This window comes from Mirounga leonina, unplaced genomic scaffold (genome assembly GCF_011800145.1).
Source record: "Mirounga leonina isolate KUSES-001 unplaced genomic scaffold, KU_Mleo_1.0 Mir_178, whole genome shotgun sequence".
NCBI classification, from domain to species: domain Eukaryota; kingdom Metazoa; phylum Chordata; class Mammalia; order Carnivora; family Phocidae; genus Mirounga; species Mirounga leonina.
The window spans coordinates 348,267-367,325 of record NW_023270464.1 but is presented as its reverse complement, the minus strand read 5'-3'; the positions used below and the strand labels follow the sequence as shown (position 1 = coordinate 367,325).

The 19,059-nt window shown below is 40.1% G+C and overlaps 1 protein-coding gene across 9 annotated transcripts in view; it reads left to right on the top strand.

The window, feature by feature from the left end:
• Positions 1–9,139: 9,139 nt before the first annotated feature.
• Positions 9,140–19,059, top strand: part of NIPA2 (NIPA magnesium transporter 2) — a 32,781-nt gene continuing 22,861 nt past the window's right edge. Inside the window, exons 1-2 of one of the 9 annotated variants that reach the window (XM_035023909.1) lie at positions 9,140–9,426; positions 10,318–10,446. The gene's annotated coding sequence lies outside the window, so the exon portion shown is untranslated. The remainder of the gene's footprint in view (positions 9,427–10,317; positions 10,447–19,059) is intronic. The other 8 variants (XM_035023917.1, XM_035023914.1, XM_035023916.1 and 5 more) reach the window with 8 other exon arrangements.

Sequence of the window (19,059 nt, the reverse complement as noted above, 5' to 3'; positions counted from 1 at the left end):
CCAGGTTTAGCAGATTATTTTGGTAGGATGCACAGCTTTCCTTCCAGTAAATGAAGTTCTTATGATTTTATTTCAAGTGTGTGACTCTAGCCTCAAAATAATTGACATGACCAGCAGTCTAATAACCTAATTTTCATGTTTGACATAGAGCATATAACTTGATTTAATAGTATTATTATTATTATTTTACAAATTCATGTTTTCATAATTTGTTTGGAATTGCAAAGGAAAAAGCCTCAAAGTGAGAGTTTTAGGGGAGGGCCTAGAATGGGAATGGGTCTCACTGGTCTCTCCAAAAGTAAATACGTATGAAACATTTTCATTATTATACTATTCCTTGGGTTTTATCTCTGATGAATTAAGAAAAAAATACCTACTGTCTGTTTTCAAACCTCCTCTAAAATCTTATGTTTCTGATCACAATTTGCAAATTTACTCTGGATAGATACTTAAATAAGCCATTTGTCTCCTCCACTACTTGGTCAATGCTTCATTTTCTCATCTGAATCTTTACATTTAAAAAGATTGCTTTCTTGTTTTGCTCCTTGGGGCCTAGCACTGAGACCACCCTGGGCATTTTGCTGTTCTGGAGGACCACTCCATGTCTGTAGAGAAGGTTTTGGAGAGGAAGGACAGTCTGCTTCTTGCCACACCTGGAGCAAGAACTGCCCACAACTGGTTCTTCAGTCAAATGTCACTATGGTATTTTCATATTAGAATGTTAGTGAAATATACTTTGCTTCTCTTGGTTCAGCAATAAGAAATATTCTTTCAATTACTACTTTTCAAGCCAATTTGTTATACTCAATTTTATTTCCAGAAGTTCATTCCAGCTGTAGTAGGTTAGTTTTTGTTCTTTTTCTTTGGGTTTCATTCTGATATTCTATCAGAACACTATTAACATGTGCAGTCACCCCTCATATTCCTTCTTCCTTGACAGCTCCTCTCTTTGTAAATACTGTGCTTACTTCTAGAAGCTAGTTCCTAGACATTTGTAAGGCACTGAGATGCAGTGTCTCCCAGGTGTGGACAAGCACTTTGGTCCACGGAGACCAAGGTGTTGATGAGCTGCCTAGTTCTTGTTGGGAGATGATACCTCTCTTTTCCAAGCTGCTCAACTAATCTAGAAGAGCAGAAAAAGTGTTCCGATTGTCTACAGAGCCATGCCCATTGTCTTTTCTGATGCCTACTTGATCCTGATTTAGGTCTCTTGTACCGAGTAGGAAACCAGAAAGAGAAAAATGCTTTAGTTTAGATCTGTTCACAACTGTCTGATTGGTTCCAGTGGTCTGAAGGAGTTATCCTTCTCACTGTGTTTGACAACAAGGAAGTAGTTCACCCATCAAGCAGGATTAGATGGAATCTTAGTGTTCCGCCTTCTCAGGGACCAAAAATGTAACATTAACAACTTAGCATCGACCTTCTTCCCAAGGACATGTCCGTGTTAGTTTTTCATATGTTTTACTCATATTCATAGCTAGAGGTCTGTTAACTTGAGTTGGAAAGAGAAAAGATCAAGTTGCACACCAGTCACACCATAGAACAGTTTATCATATAAAATACCTCAATTTTCTGTATTCCTCACTTCCACCTCATAGTTGTACTAGTGATGAATTTTAAGGCTCTGTCCTTTAGCTTTTAGGTGATTTTTCACATCTGGCCAGATTCTTATACCTCCGTCATATACTTGAAAAGATTAAGAATTATAGGAATGAGAACGAGAATTTGGCCCAGTATCACTACTTGTTTATTTTCATACACGTTTCTCACATGCTATTAAATGCAACAAGAGAATTATATTTTAAGAAAATGTAACTTTATGTTACATCAAAAAACGTTGTCTAGTAAAAAGTTGATAATAGAACAATGATCATGTAAATAAATCTATTTCAAATGTACCCAATATGATAAAAAGCATAGTCTAGGGCCTAGAGCATGAGCCAGGGAGAAGGATTTATTTGTTCTTTTCTCTATTTTTCCTTGAATTGTGCAACTATAGGTGAGTCACTTAACCTTTCAGTGCCTCAGTTTCTCTACCTCTAAAGGGGTGAGATGGTTCTCCAAATCACCTGTTTTAGAGCGCTCACACTTTTAGCGTGTGCTGATAGCCTCAGACAAGAGTGTTCTGTGCAGGATTGCTCTGAAGTGATGCAGTAGAGGCTCAGCTTGCACTGGGCATCCTGTCTGCTCTGTGCTACTGACATGCAGCTTCAAGCACTGAGTAAGCAAAGGAAGTGCTGGGTGTAAAGTTTGCACGATTCCATGAAGCTTTAATTTTCCTTTTTTTGTTTTAAAAGGAAGGGTTTTATATATTCTATTATAAAATATGGAAATTAAACAGGGACTTTAAAAAGCTGCACTGAAAGATCACATTCTGATGGTGTGATGAGATTTTCTGAATTCTGCAGAAGATTCGATGACCTGTGAACCAGACTGATTCTGTTGTGTTAGATTTGTAATGAATGATGCTGAACTTCTTGCTTCCAAGCAGCTCAACCCTGACCATGAACTACCTGACACCAGGTAAATGTCAGGAGCTCCCAAACCACTAGTGCCAAAAGGTCACGTTGAAAAGTTCAGACTATTCTTTTATTTGTCAGAATATAATAATTTGACCCCCACCCCCATGTCAGTGTTTTTGCACTTTGGAATAATTTAAGGGTACTGTTTTCCAGTAGCATTCCTGAGTGTTTTTGCCTTTTTAAATGATAAATGTTTCTTTCTTGTAAAATGGAATATAATCATGAAGGAGATGATGACTAGATAAAAAAATGTAACATGTTGATTGATTGCATAAGTTTTTTCCTGTAAATGTATCAGGGGAGCTTCCAATTAGCATACATACACACATTTGTAATGGCTAAAACTTGCTTATATTTTGCTTTATAGAAGTAGTCATAGCATGTTGTAATTGCCTTATGTAAATATAAAAGGCTATTTATTAAGTTTTCCAATAATATTTATTAATCTGTATGTGTTTTAAAATAAAATAACTTATTTCTAGCTGAACACTCGTTGCTTTTTTTTTACCCACTACTTGAAATGTTCATATAGTCTCAGGTTCCAGCTCATCCTAATGAATTCCTCAACTAAATGTTTCCCATTTTCTTTGTAGAAACAAACAGCCCAGGTCCCCATCATGATATAGAAAATGTCTACCTGTGTATATCTTAGGGAGCAAATCCATGATATGTGAAGGCATTTATCATCTAGTGATTACTTTTCTTTTCTTTTTTTTTTTTTTTTTTAAATTTTATTTATTTATTTGAGAGAGAGAGAATGAGGGAGAACACATGAGAGGGGATAGGGTCAGAGGGCAAAGCAGACTCCCTGCCGAGCAGGGAGCCCGATGCGGGACTCGATCCCAGGACTCCAGGATCATGACCTGAGCCGAAGGCAGTCACTTAACCAACTGAGCCACCCAGGCGCCCTAGTGATTACTTTTCTGATACAATGAAATGAGGGTTATTAAAGAAAACAAACTATATTTTAACAGGTTAATACCTTTTACATGTTTGGGGGGCTGTAGAACATAACATTTTATTATATTTTAAGCACATGGAAAATTACAAAATCATAACACATTTTAAAACTACAAGGGTCATCGGAAATCTTGTCATTAATGTTTATTAGTGTCCTGTAAGTCACTTTATTAAATGAAGGAATACTGGACGCCTGGGTGGCTCAGTCTGTTAAGTGTCCAGCTCTTGATTTTGGCTCAGGTCATGATCTCAGGGTCATGAGATGGAGTCTCATGTCAGCTCCAAAAGGATTTAATTACTCACATTTTAAAAAACAGATTTTATTTTTAAGTAATCTCTATACCCAACATGGGGCTCCACCTTACAACCCCAAGAACAAGAGTTGCATGCACCACCAGCTGAGCCAGCCAGGCACCCCTAATTACTTACATTTTGATCAAAGTATAACTATACAGAAATTAGGAACAAACATTTTTAAAAACCACCAAATGTTTCTATGGATACCCCTTTCCACACAGGCTTTTGGGGTTGTGAAGTTGTATAAGTGCCAAATTCTACAAAAACTTGCCCTGGTTGGTTACTAGCAAAGAACTGTTAGTTCTAGCTTAGTCTAGCCAAGCACAGTAGTAGCTACTAGCTCTGCACCTAGTTCTGAGGGTTATATAAAATCAGGCATGCTCCCTGCCCTCCGAAGAGCTTATGCTCTAGTTCCTCTGTTGCTAAGTCATGTCCCTGCCTGATGACCCTGAGGCATGACATTTTTGGCATCTTTGTTGTAATGGTAATCACACTGGTACACCATATTTCCAACCTCACGTGGTAGTTTCATAAAGGTTTTTTGTGTTGGAGAGCTGAGGCACTGTCAAGAAACAAAAAGATTCTTCTATCTGTATTAGCAGTTCAGAAGAGAAGGAAAGGACTAATTCCTGCTGAGGAAATTTGCAAGTTGGGATTGGAATTGCACCATGGCAAGCAGGATAGGAGGGATGCCAATGAAGTAACACAACAAATCCATATAAAATAACAGATAAAGGAACAGAAAATGGAGGAGAATTCAAACTATGGTTGCCTGTCTATAAAATGGATTCCTTTTATTTTTAATGATGATGTTTGGGGGATCTCAGTGTCCTCCTTACTCTAATTTGGTGTGCTTATTCACTGTGTTGGTTTTCTATTGCTGCTCCAACAAATTACCACCAACTTTTTGGCTTAAAACAACACAAATTTATTATCTTACAGTTCCAGAGGTCAGAAATCCAACACAAATTTAACTGGGCTAAAATCAGGGTGTGGGCAGGATTATATTCCTCCTGGAGGCTCTAGGTGAGAATCTGTTCTCTGCCTTTTTCAGTAGAGGCCTTGCACATTCTTTGGTTCATTCTCCTTTCTCCATCTTCAAAGCCAGCAATGTTGTATCTCTCTGACCCTTCTTCCGTTGTCCTATCTCATTCTCTGACTCTGACACTTCTGCCTTCTTACAAAGACCCTTGTGATTATTTTGGACCCACTTAGACATGAAGGACTATCTCCCCATCTCAAGACCCTGAATTTAATGACACCTGCAAAGTTCCTTTTGCCTGTAAGGTAACATAGTCACATGTTCTGAAGGTTAGGTCTGTGGACATCTTGGGGGGTGGGGCATTATTCTGCCTACCATATCCACTCACCATCTTATCAAATGAGGCAATTATTAAAAGCCATCTCCTGGCTTTTAATGAACATCCTGGTGTTCTACCTAAATTTGCTTCAAGCTATTACTGTCTTTTTCAGAGCACTCTCCTCTCCTTCTGACAAATGTTTTGGAAAATGCCCTACTACATTTGTAAGTCATCTGTGGTCTTGAGTAAACTTAATAATATTAATTGGAAAATATTTATATAATACTAACCTTTTAAAATGCTAGAGATACCAGAGGGGAAGTGGGGGGGGATGGGTTAAATAGGTGATAGGGATTAAGGAGGGCCCATGGTGTGATCAGCACACAGTGATGTATAGAAGTGTTGAATCACTGTATTGTACACCTGAAAATATTACACTGTATGTTAACTAACTGGAATTTGAATAAAAACTTTAAAAAAATAAATAAAATGCTGGAGAATGCCACTATTCACTTTGTAAGGACAAAAGGCAAATTTAGTGATAGGGAGTTGAGCTAAAGAAAAAATAATCATCTGTTTTGCTGTTCTCATGCTTCTGGCTGGCCTCTGTGGTAACAAAACAAAAACACAGACGAGCAACTAGAGAACAATTTATACATGAGAAACTATTTGATTTACTAATACATGATTTTTAAAAATACTGTTTATTGAAGTCTTGCTTATACTTCTATAACAAAGATTCTCACAGCTTTATTGAAGTATAATCAACATACTCTAAACTGCACATATATAAAATACACATTTGGTAGGTTTTGATGTATGTCGTATGATGTTATAGGATGAAAGCATCCCCATGAGTAAAACAGTGAACATATCCATCACCTCAAAGTTTCTTTATGCCCCATTGTAATCTCTCTGCCCTTATTGTCCCCTCTACTCCCAGCCAACCATCTACTTTCTGCTGCTATATATTACCTTCCATTTCCTAGAATTTTATATAAACATAATTATTTATTATATACTTTTGGTCTGGCTTCTTTCACTTACCAAAATTATTTTGAGAATTAGCCATGTTATAGCATGTATCAATAGTTCATTCCCTTTTATTGTTCAGTGATATTCTATTATATGGATATACCACAGTTTGCTTTTATCCACAGTTGCTTTGTTATTGAACATTTGAGTTGTTTCCGTTTTTTTGGACATTACAAATAAAGCTGCTATTGAATGTTCATTTATAAGTCTTTTAAGGGATATATGCTTTCCATTTCTCTTGGGTAAATATCTAGGAGTAGAAAAGCTGGGTCATATGGTTGATAATATGTTTAACTTTTTAAGGAACTGCCAAACTGTTTTCCAAGGAAGTTGCACTGTTTTATAATCCCACCAGCAGTATATGAAAAGGAAATGGATTTTTAAAAATTTAAAAATATCTATGATCAATACTTTAACACATTATATAAGTTGTGCAACATCATGTGCTGGAGAAGTGGTCTGGACATTTAAGGAGCCTGCATAATGTTAGCAGGTATATTATATACACTTATAAAAACAATGCACTGTGTAATGTGGCTTTTAAGTGTCAGGTGGGAAGTCCAAATAAATGTGAGAGGAGTCTGTGAGCTACAACAAAGAGAGAAAGCTGATTAGATGAGGCAGGGCTTTGCTGGGATGATTAGAATACTGGCAGAAAAGACCTGCAAGCAAATTCCTTAGGTTAACATAATTTCTAAGCATTTTTTTTTAAGATTCTATCTATTAGAGAGAGAGAGAGACAGCCAGAGGGAGAGGGAGAAGCAGGCTCCCTGATGAGCAGAAAGCCTGACATGGGGCTCGATCCCAGAACCCTGAGATCATGACCTGAGCCACAGGCAGATGTTTAGCCGACTCAGCCACCCAGGCACCCCATTTCTAAGCATTCTTTTTTTTTTTTTAAGGATTTTATTTTTTTGACAGAGAGAGATACAGAGAGAGAGGGAACACAAGCAGGGGGAGTAGGAGAGGGAGAAGAAGGCTTTCCGCGGAGCAGGGAGCCCAATGCGGGGCTCGATCCCAGGACCCTGGGATCATGACCTGAGCCAAAGGCAGACACTTAATGACTGAGCCACCCAGGCACCCCAGCATTCTTGTTCATACAAACTAACAACTACTTTCATTATAATCATCTGCCTCCTACAGGTATCTGGTGGCAGTTGTTAGTTATTGCTACATACCATCTCTATCAAAACTGGTGACTTAGAACAACAATCATTTAGTCTTTTTCATATGTCTGTGGATCAACAGTGCACGTTTGTGGACCTCAACCAATCAAATAGGTCTGTTGTTGGCTCAATCTCTGGTGTCTGGACATAGTATGGTTCATCTGGGTAGCTTTCCAAGTGGTCTGTTCCATTTGGTCTCCTTCTCCAGCACACTAGTCCAGGTTTCTTAGCATAATTTAGTCTGGGAACCACCATATTTTCTTGGCCAAAAACAGTCCCAAGGCCAAGGCAGAATTGGGTTGGAGTGGAGCTGCAAAGTCACTCTGCAAAATGTGTGGGCACGTGGATGGGTAGAGAATTGGAGCCATTTTTCATCAATCTACTATATCAGAGACCAACATGCCAACCATCTTTCAATATTTAATCTAAATTCCTTATTTGACTATGTAATCTAGAACTTGGCTGAGACCAAAGAATTAAGCAAAAAAAGTCCTCTGAGCCAGTTCTAAATGCAAGGTTGGCTAGTTACCAAGCCCACAGAAGATTAAAAGCTTTTAAATTAGTAGCTGCAATAAATAAATAAGTAGCTGCATAGTCACCTAAAATGAAACCAGAGGCTGGTAGCTAATCCAATTAGTTTGAAAAAAGCAAATTATATTTGGTATTTTCTGGTTCAACAAGCATTCACCTAAAAAATATTCCCACCCAACATGATTTACATTTCCAATACTAGTGTTTTTGTATTATTCAGAAACTGGAACAACATACCCAAAGGACCTTGGCACCTGTAACCAAGATATTATTAACAGGCCTCATCTGATCTGGCTTGTTCCTCGCCTCCTCCCTCCCACCCACCTCCCACTTCCTAGAAATGAGCCCTCTTTGTCCATTTTATTATTTTTTTTAAGATTTATTTATTTTTAGAGAGAGCAAGTCAGCTGCAGGAGTGGTAGAGGGAGAGGGAGAGAATTCTCAAGCAGACTCCCAGCTGAGTGCGAAGGATCCCAGAACCCTGAGATCATGACTTGAGCTGAAATCAAGAGTCTGAAGCCTAACTGACTGAGCCTCCCAGGCACCCTGGTTTTCTCTAAAATGGACAGAAACAGGGGTGCCTGGGTGGCTCAGTTGGTTGAGCCTCCAACTCTTGATTTCCGCTCAGGTCATGATCTCAGGATCCTGAAACTAAGCCCCAAGACGGGCTCCCGGTTTAGTGGGAATAGGCTTGAGATTTTCTCTTTCCCTATCCCTCTGCCCGCCGGGCATGCTTGGGCGCTGTCTCTAAAATAAATCTTCAGAGAAAATCATGATGCTGGGTGCTAGGGAAGTTCTCCATTGGAGAAGCCAAGCCGGGATAGCCTAACAGTAGGTTTCCCACGTATCTCATGAAAAATACGTCTCTGCTCCAAGTGTCTGCAGACGCGCTTTCACCAAACTACTAACTCGCCCAAAGAACGCATCTTTCCAGGTTTCGGTTTAAAAAGGGCTCTACACTGAGCCCCGCCCCTCCGTGTTCCCGAACCACCCCCAGCCTCCAGGCCCAGCTCTAGCCCACCGCTTGCACTCTCGGAGCACTTGTTCCCTAGGGGAGCGCTAGCGACACGGCTTAAAATGCAGCTTCACACGCTAACCGCATGTGGGAATTAGCATTTTAAGAAAGCGGCACACGGTACTTTGATTTTGATCACCTGGTCGGCGAACCTATTTTGTAAAATATCGCCTCCAGTTCTCCCTTGTCCCGCCCTCCACCCTCCTGTTCTTGCTCTCGGCTATCCAGGGCCAGTTAAAGAAACCGGAAATCCACAGGAACGCGCACCGGGAGCGGGCCTTCGCTGCGCTGCACCGCGCGTGCGCGCGCCGTCTCTTGCGTCACTCGGCCGCGCCCAGCCTTTCGGCGACGGCCCTTGGTCCCGGCCGCGGCGGGGGTCGCAGGTCGTCCGGGGCAGGTTCTCCTTGGCGCTCCCCCATGGAGGAGGCGGCGCTCACGGCTGCAGACCCGGATGCTCTCACCTCCTTCTGTACGGCGACGAAGGCGCTGGCCGCGCGAGCTCAAGAGGCGGCGGCCCGTGCGGCCTGTGTGGGCGTGTAAGCGGAGGTGACTAGGGCCAGATAGTGGAGGGGAAGCCGCATGGCCGGCCTCCAACTGGGGTGAGGTCGCCACTTTCTTTTTCTTTCTTTCTTTTCTTTCTTTCTTTCTTTCTTTCTTTCTTTCTTTCTTTCTTTCTTTCTGTCTTTCTGTCTCTTTCTGTCTTTCTTTCTTGTCTTTCTGTCTCTCTGTCTGTCTCTCTCTCTCTCCCTCCCTTCCTTCCCTCCCTCCCCTCCCCTCCCCTCCCCTCCCCTCCCCTGCAAGCGCGAAGGGGCTAATTGTGGGCTACTCTGCTGGTCTTGGGTTCTTGGGTTGGTAGGGGCCTTTCAGGGGACACGTGTGTTCAGAAATGGAAGGGCTTTTCCTCATATTCTGCATCGAGGAATCCCACCGTGAATTGGATTGGTATTAAATGCCGTAGAAGCCTGGCTTGTCTGTGTCGGGCGCGTGTTCATTAAGCTCATTCAAATAGTTTCGTTTTGTTGTTGTGAGTTTTAGAAGATTGTTTCAACTACCGCGGACATACTGACAATTGAACAAGCCTTAGGAGTCGGCCGTAACGTTTTGAACATGACTATTTCAATTTCCTAACTTTTATAAAGTCCCTTAATCCTGTCTTCCTCTCCCTACAACTGTACAAAACTCTCAATACGTTTAGTTTTGTATTTGTGTCTGTTCAGTTTCTTCACGAGGTTTTCCAGTTTAATACAGGACTATGTTTTAGTTCTGTTTCTAGAAGTTATATACCATGTGCCTAGTTAGTACTTTTTTATGAGAGAATAGAGGTCTTTGTTTCATTGCAGTAAGCTGTCTTTTGAAGCAGTATGTTGTCCTTGGTTGAGTAGGTTTCATGTTGGTAAGTAAAACGAGTATGGAGGCTAGTAACCAAATTTTTGAAAGTAGTTAGTAACTATGCAGTCCTTTTGCCTACTTCTGTATTTTCTTCTTTCCAGGCTGGAGCTACTCTGCCAGGGTTTAAAACTTTAAATGAGAGTAAAGAGTATTTACAAGGAAATGAAAGTAAGTCATCTCTAACTGCTTCCAGACTTTTTTTCATAAGAGAGACCATATTAAACTTACATGTAAGTTAAAATTTTAATTTATAACTAATGTTGCTAAATTAGGGTTGGAGATTTAGGTTCTGTAGTATTTATAAGTACTGCTTTTAAAAATAATTAGCTAAATAAGAGATTGGAAAAAATTAAAGGAGAAGTAAAGATTAAGAAATTAAAGATTAAGAGCTCTAAAGTTTTCATTCAGTGTGGGCAGCCCATAAAGAAATAGAGTCCAGTGGACACTTAGGTTCCTTTTCAGGCTGTGTAACTTTCTCTGTGGTCCTCTGCATGCGGTTTAACCCCTTGGAGGTTTGGTTTCTTTGGTTGTAAGGTGGGGAGAATGATACCTTCTTCCCATTGGGTGTATTAGAAATAATGTGTATCAGTTACCTGGAACAGTGCTTCACAGGTGTGCAGTAAGTGGTAGCTATTACTATTAGAAATAATAAAAAAGTTACATTTGCTTTTAGGATATTTCTTTTATGTAAAAATACCCTGCAGTGGTATCCTACCTACCCTTGTTCAGTGTCAGCCACAGTGGCCTTTCTTTTTCTAGAAAACTGCATACCAGTTCATACCTCTCTGCCCTTGCATTTTTTTCTCTGCTTTTTTCTTTTTCCTATCTTTTTCAAGCCTTTGCTCAATGTTACCTTCTTACTAGGCCTCTTAACCAACCTAGTTAAAATAGAAGTCCCCTAACCCAACTCCCCAGTGCCCTTAACCATAGCATTTACCACCTTCCAATATAATATTCTTATTTTTATTGTCTTGCCCTACCTCCAAACAAGGTAAACTCCATGAAGGCGGTGATTTGGTTTGTTTTATTCACTGCTGTATCCCCATTACTAGAGCATAGTATGTATTCATGTAGATGTTTGTTGGTTGAGTAAATGAGATAAGCACCTGTCCCCAGTGAAGGGGATATAAGTCGTATACATAAGTAACTGTAATACAGTCTAGAAAAGTGTCCAAAGAGAAGTGTAGGTTAAAGGCCAGGGAATTCAGAAAGATTGATTACTCTGGCTTGTGGAATTCAAGCAGGGCTTCATTTTGGAGGTGCCTTTTGAATTGGCTCCTTAAAGATGAAAGGGATAATGTAAACAAAGATATGGAGGAAAAGGAGTAAGTAAGAATGGCAGGAGTGTGTTGACTTCGGGTGGAACACAGGGTGTGTGAAAGTATTGGGAAATAAGATTTAAAAGTTAGGTTTGGAGCAAATAGTGAAAGGTCTTAAGATTACAAATTTGAGCTTCTTTAAACAAGGGGTAGCAGGAGAATGAGATGGCACAAATGTGTTTTATAGAGCAATGTGACAGCATCATATATTGAAGCTGGATTAGGATTGGGAGTTGCAAGGCTGTATTTCACAAAGGTAGACTCCATCTGGCGCTCTTGGCCCTTGTATCCAGTTTGGGTAATGAGGATGGATAAGCCACGGTCAGAATACAAGGAGGAGCAGATTGGGGAAGAAGATGATGACCTACACTGAGAGCCTGGTTGGAGCTGCCACTTGCTTGTGTTCCACCTCTGAGACTAAATGGAGACTCCAATGGGAAAGGCAAAAGGCTGAGAATAAGAAGACCTGGATTCCAGCCCTGTCCTGCTACCTACCAGCTGCTGGAGAAGTTGCTTAACATCTTTGTGCCTCTTTTCTCATCATGGGGCCCTCACCACGTATCTTTCAAGTTTTTGTGAAAATGAAATGTCAAAAATGCTGTGACAAGTTTAAAGCTGTAAATGTACTTTTGTTGGTATATTCTTTAAAATTATCTAACTTTGGTAATTGTGTAGCCTACTGTTAATCATTTTGCAAAGCTAATCTTAATTTCAGTATATCTTATAGATGTTAGAATACTAGTCTAATTTTTCCTGTTCCTTAAATTATGTGTTCTCTGTGTTTTAGAAGAAAATGGGCCAATTTCAGAATTTTATTTTAAGATGTATTTACTTCATTTTCAACGTAACTTGTATTTAATGAAAGTTAACATAAATATTCATAAATATTAGTAAAATAAGCTGTGAGAATTAAAATTTAGAATAAGCTAGGGGCGCCTGGGTGGCTCAGTTGGTTAAGCGACTGCCTTCGGCTCAGGTCATGATCCTGGAGTCCTGGGATCGAGTCCCGCATTGGGCTCCCGGCTCAGCGGGGAGTCTGCTTCTCCTTCTGACCCTCCCCCCTCATGTGCTTGCTCTCTCTCATTCTCTCTCTCTCAAATAAATAAATAAATCTTTAAAAAAAAAATTTAAAAAAAATTTAGAATAAGCTAGAAATTCTAAGAGCCTTTAAAAGTGTGTTTAAAATTAAAATGGGTCATTTTCAGAATTTTTAGTTCACTCAGCTGTGGAATCCTTGAGGACAGGGACTTGTGATCATCTTTATAACTCCAAAGTTTGGCACATTAGAACTGCCCTGTATATGTTTATTGAACAGATGACCACATGTAAGTAATAACAACAGCCTGGAGGGGAGGAGTGTGGGATGGGTCCTTCCACCTGTGTCCCCCTGAGAGGCAAGATGGGCAGGTTACCACCTGGAGCTTGTCCTTTAGGAAGATAGTTGAAGTGAAATTTAGCAAGTTTTCTTGTTTAGCTGGCTTTAAACCTGGCCCTACTTCATAGTTAATCCTTAAGAATAAAAGATAATCTGTTTCAGGCTCTCCCTGCTGTGATTGACCTTGATAGTTACAGAGTGGGAGCAGATCTGAGAATAGTGAAACAAACTCATTCCTTTTAGGACATTCACACTGATGTCCTATTTTCAAACAAATGAGAAAATTAATTTACTTAGTTTAGTGGTGAAGACTGCTTTATAACTTGAGGGTTTGCAAATTCTATGTTGTTTGTCTCCCTTCCCCCCATCTGCCCACCACCACACTGGTGTAGTTCCATGAGTGAACAAATAACCTTAATTATATAAAGGCTTATAAATCAGATTTGCCACTATAAATGAGTGCATTTTGTGGGAAAACCAGCACAAAGAACCAAAGTCATTGTCTTTAAGTACCTTAAAGAGTTTATCTTCAAAGATAGGACAGTAATTGAGTTTAATTTTATAAGGCTGACTAAAAATAAGTGCGAAGGAAAGAAATGCCTTTGGGCTATTGAAGAAGTCTTTGTAGCACAGCTTGGAGTGTGACCTGGTCTTGGGTGAAGAGCAGGCTTTAAGTATTGGGTAGGAGGACGGGAGGGCTGTGGTGTATCTGGGCAGTGATGACACTTGTCTGAAGGGAGCCATGGTCCTGTGTTGGGAAATGAAGGGAGCAGGAGGGTTGCAACTTTCCAAAACCATATGCATAATATTGACCAATCTGTCAAAAAAGGCTTTCTGTCTACTTTTATGTGTTCAAAATTTTCTATAATAAATAGATAAAAAGAAGAAAATAAATTTTAAATAGCATCATGAAATTCTACGTAAAATAAATATGGAGAAAATTCATATATAGGCATAATAAAGTTAAGAACAATGAACTTTCAGTGACTTTAGGATAAAATGAATAAGATTCTATTATAATGTATTGTTTTAATCACCTCTTCTTCACTTTGTTCATAGGGCTAGGATTCCCTCCCCTTGGCACGTGACGCTGGGTACACGAGAGTGATGGTGGTTTATTAATCACACTCAGCCCAGGCAGAAGGACACAGTACACTGCACAGGGCCACAGAGGGTGGGGGTGGGGGGCTGCAGAGTGAAGAAGGAGTTGCTGTGGAATGTAGGCTTTGAGTAACAAGTGGTTGAGGTGCGCCCCTTGATTCCTGCAGCAGAATGTGATTGGCTTGCTTTAATAATTCTGTAGTCTGGCAGGGCAGTGAAGCCTACTACTCAGGGATAAGCAGGAACTGTGCCAGGTCTCCATGATAAGAAGGATTATTTGAACTTTTTTTAAAGTAATCTCTACACCCAGAGTGGGGCTTGAACTCACAACCCGAAGAGCAAGTCATAGGCTCTACTGACTGAGCTAGCCAGGGTACCCCAGGGAAGGTTATTTGGCTTTGGGACCTTATCCCAGGAGCAGAGTGGGGAGGGGAACTTACGGTTAGGCCATTGAAAGCCCTCCCCGTTTTATCAGATGTCAAAGCTTCACATAATATTGGGTCTTTATTTTTTTAAAGGGAGTGATTTATTTATTTTTAAGTAGGTTCCACACCTAACGTGGGGCTTGAACTCACAACCCTAAGATCAAGAGGGGCACGCTCTGCTGACTGGGCCCGCCAGGAGCTTGGGTCTTAATTTTAGACCTTATACCCCATGTATGTAATTTGCATTTAGTGAAAGTTACTATTAAGTGTTAATAAATAACTATTACTAAATTAATAGTTACACATTTGGTATTTGAAAGTCAGGTTTCTGTTAAGTATAGTCTAAATTTGTGTTTGTGAGGCTATCATTATACTGGGATTGGAATTGTAGATAAACCTGACTTGTTTCTGGATATCATTTTTGCAGCTAATAAAGTTATATTTTTTTGATAAGAGAACATTCAGACTAAACTTTAGCTTGTTTTCTTCAGACCTTCAAAAGGGGAGTTACAGACCAGGGAACTTTAAGTAGTCACTTCCTCAGTAGAATTTGCATGATAATTAAGAACATTGCTTGGTGGTGATAATGGTTAAAGGAGTTGATTTTACATTAAGGGGTGCTTTCAAGAATCTTAGGTGACCCATGGTCATTGGAATACAGAGTGGGCTGAAGTGTTTGGTAGCTTGGTTTCTTTACTCCCATTTTCCCAGACTTTGTTACTATTACCTTTGCATTTTCACTTGTATATAGTGCTATCACTTCCTAGCATACTTTAACAACTTCTTACAGTTTTCAAGTTTTATAGGCTGTAAAACAGCTGTTATATTTTAGGATGCTGATCTAAATGATGCAACTTTATTTTTAGGGCCAGTTATAATTATTCCATTCATCTGTATTAACCCAGAAAACATATATTAAAATAAATTTTTGAGACTGCCAGATAGCTAGGTGCACAGGATTAAAAAGGTGACTCATGTAGGAGCCTAGGGGCTGGCAGTCTAGTGAGGGAGACTGGGTCATAAACACTGTTAAACCAGTCATTTAGAGTGAGCACTGTAAACACACTTGTTGTTGTCATAATCTTTTTATAGTCTATAGAAGTAATTCTTGCTCCTAACCATTTTGTTCCCAAATTCTCTGCCTCCCCCTTTCCCTGCATGTTTATTTCTCTGTACATACTGATTGTCATAGTCCAGAATTATTCCAAAGGCAAGCTGAAGTTGAGGCTTGAGGTTACCAGTGTTTGGCACATAAAGAGACCATAGTTTATTTTATTTTAAATGTAAAAATCAGTAGTAACTTTATAGATTGTTTAGCCTCTTTTGTTAGTGTATATGTTAAGGTTGTGATTCATCCAAGGTCGTGCACCCAGCTAGAGGCAGGACTGAGTCTCCAAATTCCCCACCTGGGACTTTCCTGAATGCATATTGTTGCCTTAGGATTGGCGTTAAGAAGATTGGAGTTACTTTTCCAAATACCTGTAAGAGAGAGCAATTACAGGAAAGTGTCAAGTAGACAGTTAATCTCATCCATATTGTTTGTGACTGATACAAAAACTCAGAGTACCTCCCTGACTTGAGTGTCTTACTTTCTTTCCATGTTTCAGTATTATCTTGTTCTAGATTGTGAGGTGACTTTGCTTTTGGGATTGTTAGTGGTTTCTTTCTTTCTTTCCTCCCTCCCCCCTCCCTTCCTGTAGGCTCCACACCAACACAGGGCCTGAACTCATGACCCTAAGATCAGACCTGAGTCAAGACCAGGAGTTGGCCACCCAATGGACTGAGACACCCAGGTGCCCCTTGTTAGTGGGTTCTGTCCTGACATCCCTGCAGTTCTTGGGCACTGCAGCGTGTGTTTTAAAAACCTTAATATGAAAATGTCCAAACATACATAGCACATACAGTAGAAAGAATAATACAATCAACCCTTGGGTGTGCCTACCACCCATCTTTACCAGTGATCCCCATTTCTGCAAACAAGTTTTGGTTTTTCAAAAATCTGATGGGAATTTTACATTTACCCATAATAAGCCTGTTCAGGTATGTAAATTAGCTATCCCAGTGGCATGTAGCAATAAGCATTTATGATTGTGTTCACAGGTCTTTAGGTCAGCAGGGATGACTGTGTTTGGCACTGCATGTGATGGAAGGGTGCCAAGGGGGAAGCAAAAATATAAAGGTCCTCTTTAGATGTAGACTCAGAACTGGCCTTTTGGCACTCCTGTCACACCTACCTCCTGTTGGCCAAAGTAAGCCACGGGCCATGCCCCAAATCAGTGGGGTGGCAAGGACTATTCTTATGAAGTGTTCCAGGAACCATAACGGACTCAACGGGCAAATCTAAACACTGGCCTCCTTGTCAATGTCATCTCAGTGTGAATACTTTTTCCATTATTACAGAACATTATCACCCATTATTTAACTGTCTTTTGTCTCCCCACTGAAGACTAAAATTTAGCTATCACTATTTTATCCATAGAGCTTAGCATAATGTTTAGTGCACACAGCATTTGTTTGGTAAATACTGTTTGAGTAAATGGATAAAGTAATTGAGGGGCTAGGTGAATAGGAAGTTGCTTTTGCTAAAGGCCAGAATCTAATAACCTGAAGAATAGAAAAACTTGGCTAGTAAGCACGGGTTAATGTGTGAGGATCCTACTGAATTGCAGATTAGTTCTGGAACTCAGTAGTTAAATTGTACTGAAAATACCAGAAAGTTGGGCTGGCAGTTAGTTAAAACCAATCATAAACTTTGTTGCAGAGAAACCTCTGCTTTCTACACTTTGCAGTAGAGTTCATGAGTTGGCCATTTGAAAAAAAAAAGTGCAGTCTTTGGTAAGCCTCTGCCTCCCCGTCTGGTTTTGTCGCTTGAGCTTTCTAGGTCAGTAGTCCTCTTGTTTTCTGAAAAGTCCACCGGTATCACACTTGTACCTTGGCAAACATCTGTCTGTTAGAATCATCATCCTCTGCTAACAAAATGATATGAGAGCTCTCTTCTCTCTGCACACCCCCAAATAGGCTAAATAAGAAATAAATTACCATCTGCTTATATCTACATAGATTTCTTTTTTTTAAATGAGTGAAACAGAATTTTTTATTTATTATGTTAGCCACTGTATAGTACATCATTAGTTTTTTATATAGTGCGTATAACACCCAGTGCTCATCACGACCCATGCCCTTCTTAATACCTCTCACCCTGCTACCAGCCACCACACGCCCTTCCCCTCTGAAACCCTCCGTTTGTTTCCCAGGGTCCATAGTCTCTCATGGTTTGTCTCCCTCTCTGATTTCTCCCCCTTCAGTTTTCCCTCCCTTCCCCTATGGTCCTCCATGCTATTCCTTATGTTCCACGTATGAGTGAAACCATATGATAATTATCTTTCTCTGCTTGACTTATTTCACTTAGCATAATCCCCTCCAGTTCCATCCATGTCGATGCAAATGGTGGGTATTCATCCTTTCTGATGGCTGAATAATTTTCCATTGTATATATGTACCATATCTTCTTTATTTATTCATCTGTTGAAGGGCATCTTGGCTCCTTCCACAGTTTGGCTATTGTGGACATTGCTGCTATGAATATTGGGGTGCATGTGCCCCTTTTCTCTACATCTGTATTTTTGGGGTAAAAACCTAGTAGTGCAATTGCTGGGTTGTAGGGTAGGTCTATTTTTAACATTTTGAGGAACCTCCATACTGTTTTCCAGAGTGGCTGCACCAGTTTGCATTCCCACCAACAGTGTAAGAGGTTTCCCCTTTCTCCACATCCTCTCCAACATTTGTTGTTTCCTGCCTTGTTAATTTTTGCCATTCTAACTGGTGTAAGGTGCTATCTCAATGTGGTTTTGATTTGAATTTCCCGGATGGCTAATGATGTTGGACATTTTTTCTTATGTCTGTTAGCCATTTGTATGTCTTCTTTGGAGAAGTGTCTGTTCATGTCTTCTCCTCATTTTTTGACTGGATTATTTGTTTTTTGAGTGTTGAGTTTGAGAAGTTCTTTATCGATTTTGGATATCAACCCTTTATCTGTAATGTTGTTTGCAAATATCTTCTCCCATTCTGTGGGTTGCCTCTTAGTTTTGTTGACTGTTTCCTTTGCTGTGCAGAAGCTTTTTATCTTGATGAAGTCCCAAAAGTTCATGTTTGCTTTTGTTTCCCTTTGGAGACGTGTCTTGAAAGAAGTTACTGTGGCCGATGTCAAAGAGGATACTGCCTATGTTCTCCTCTAGGATTTTGATGGATACCTGTCTCACAATGAGGTCTTTCATCCATTTGAGTTTATCTTTGTGTATGGTGTAAGAGAATGGTTCAGTTTCATTCTTCTGTATGTAGCTGTCCAGTTTTCCCAGCACCACTTATTGAAGAGACTGTCTTTTTTTCCATTGGATATTTTTTCCTGATTTTTCAAAGATGAGTTGACCATAGAGTTGAGGGTCCATTTCTGGGCTCTATTCTGTTCCATTGGTCTGTGTGTCTGTTTTTGTAGCAATACCATGCTGTCTTGGTGATCACAACTCTGTAATATAGCTTGAAGTCAGGCAGCGTGATGCCCCCAGCTTTGTTTTTCTTCTTCAGCATTCCCTTGGCGATTCGGGGTCTTTTCTGGTTCCATACAAA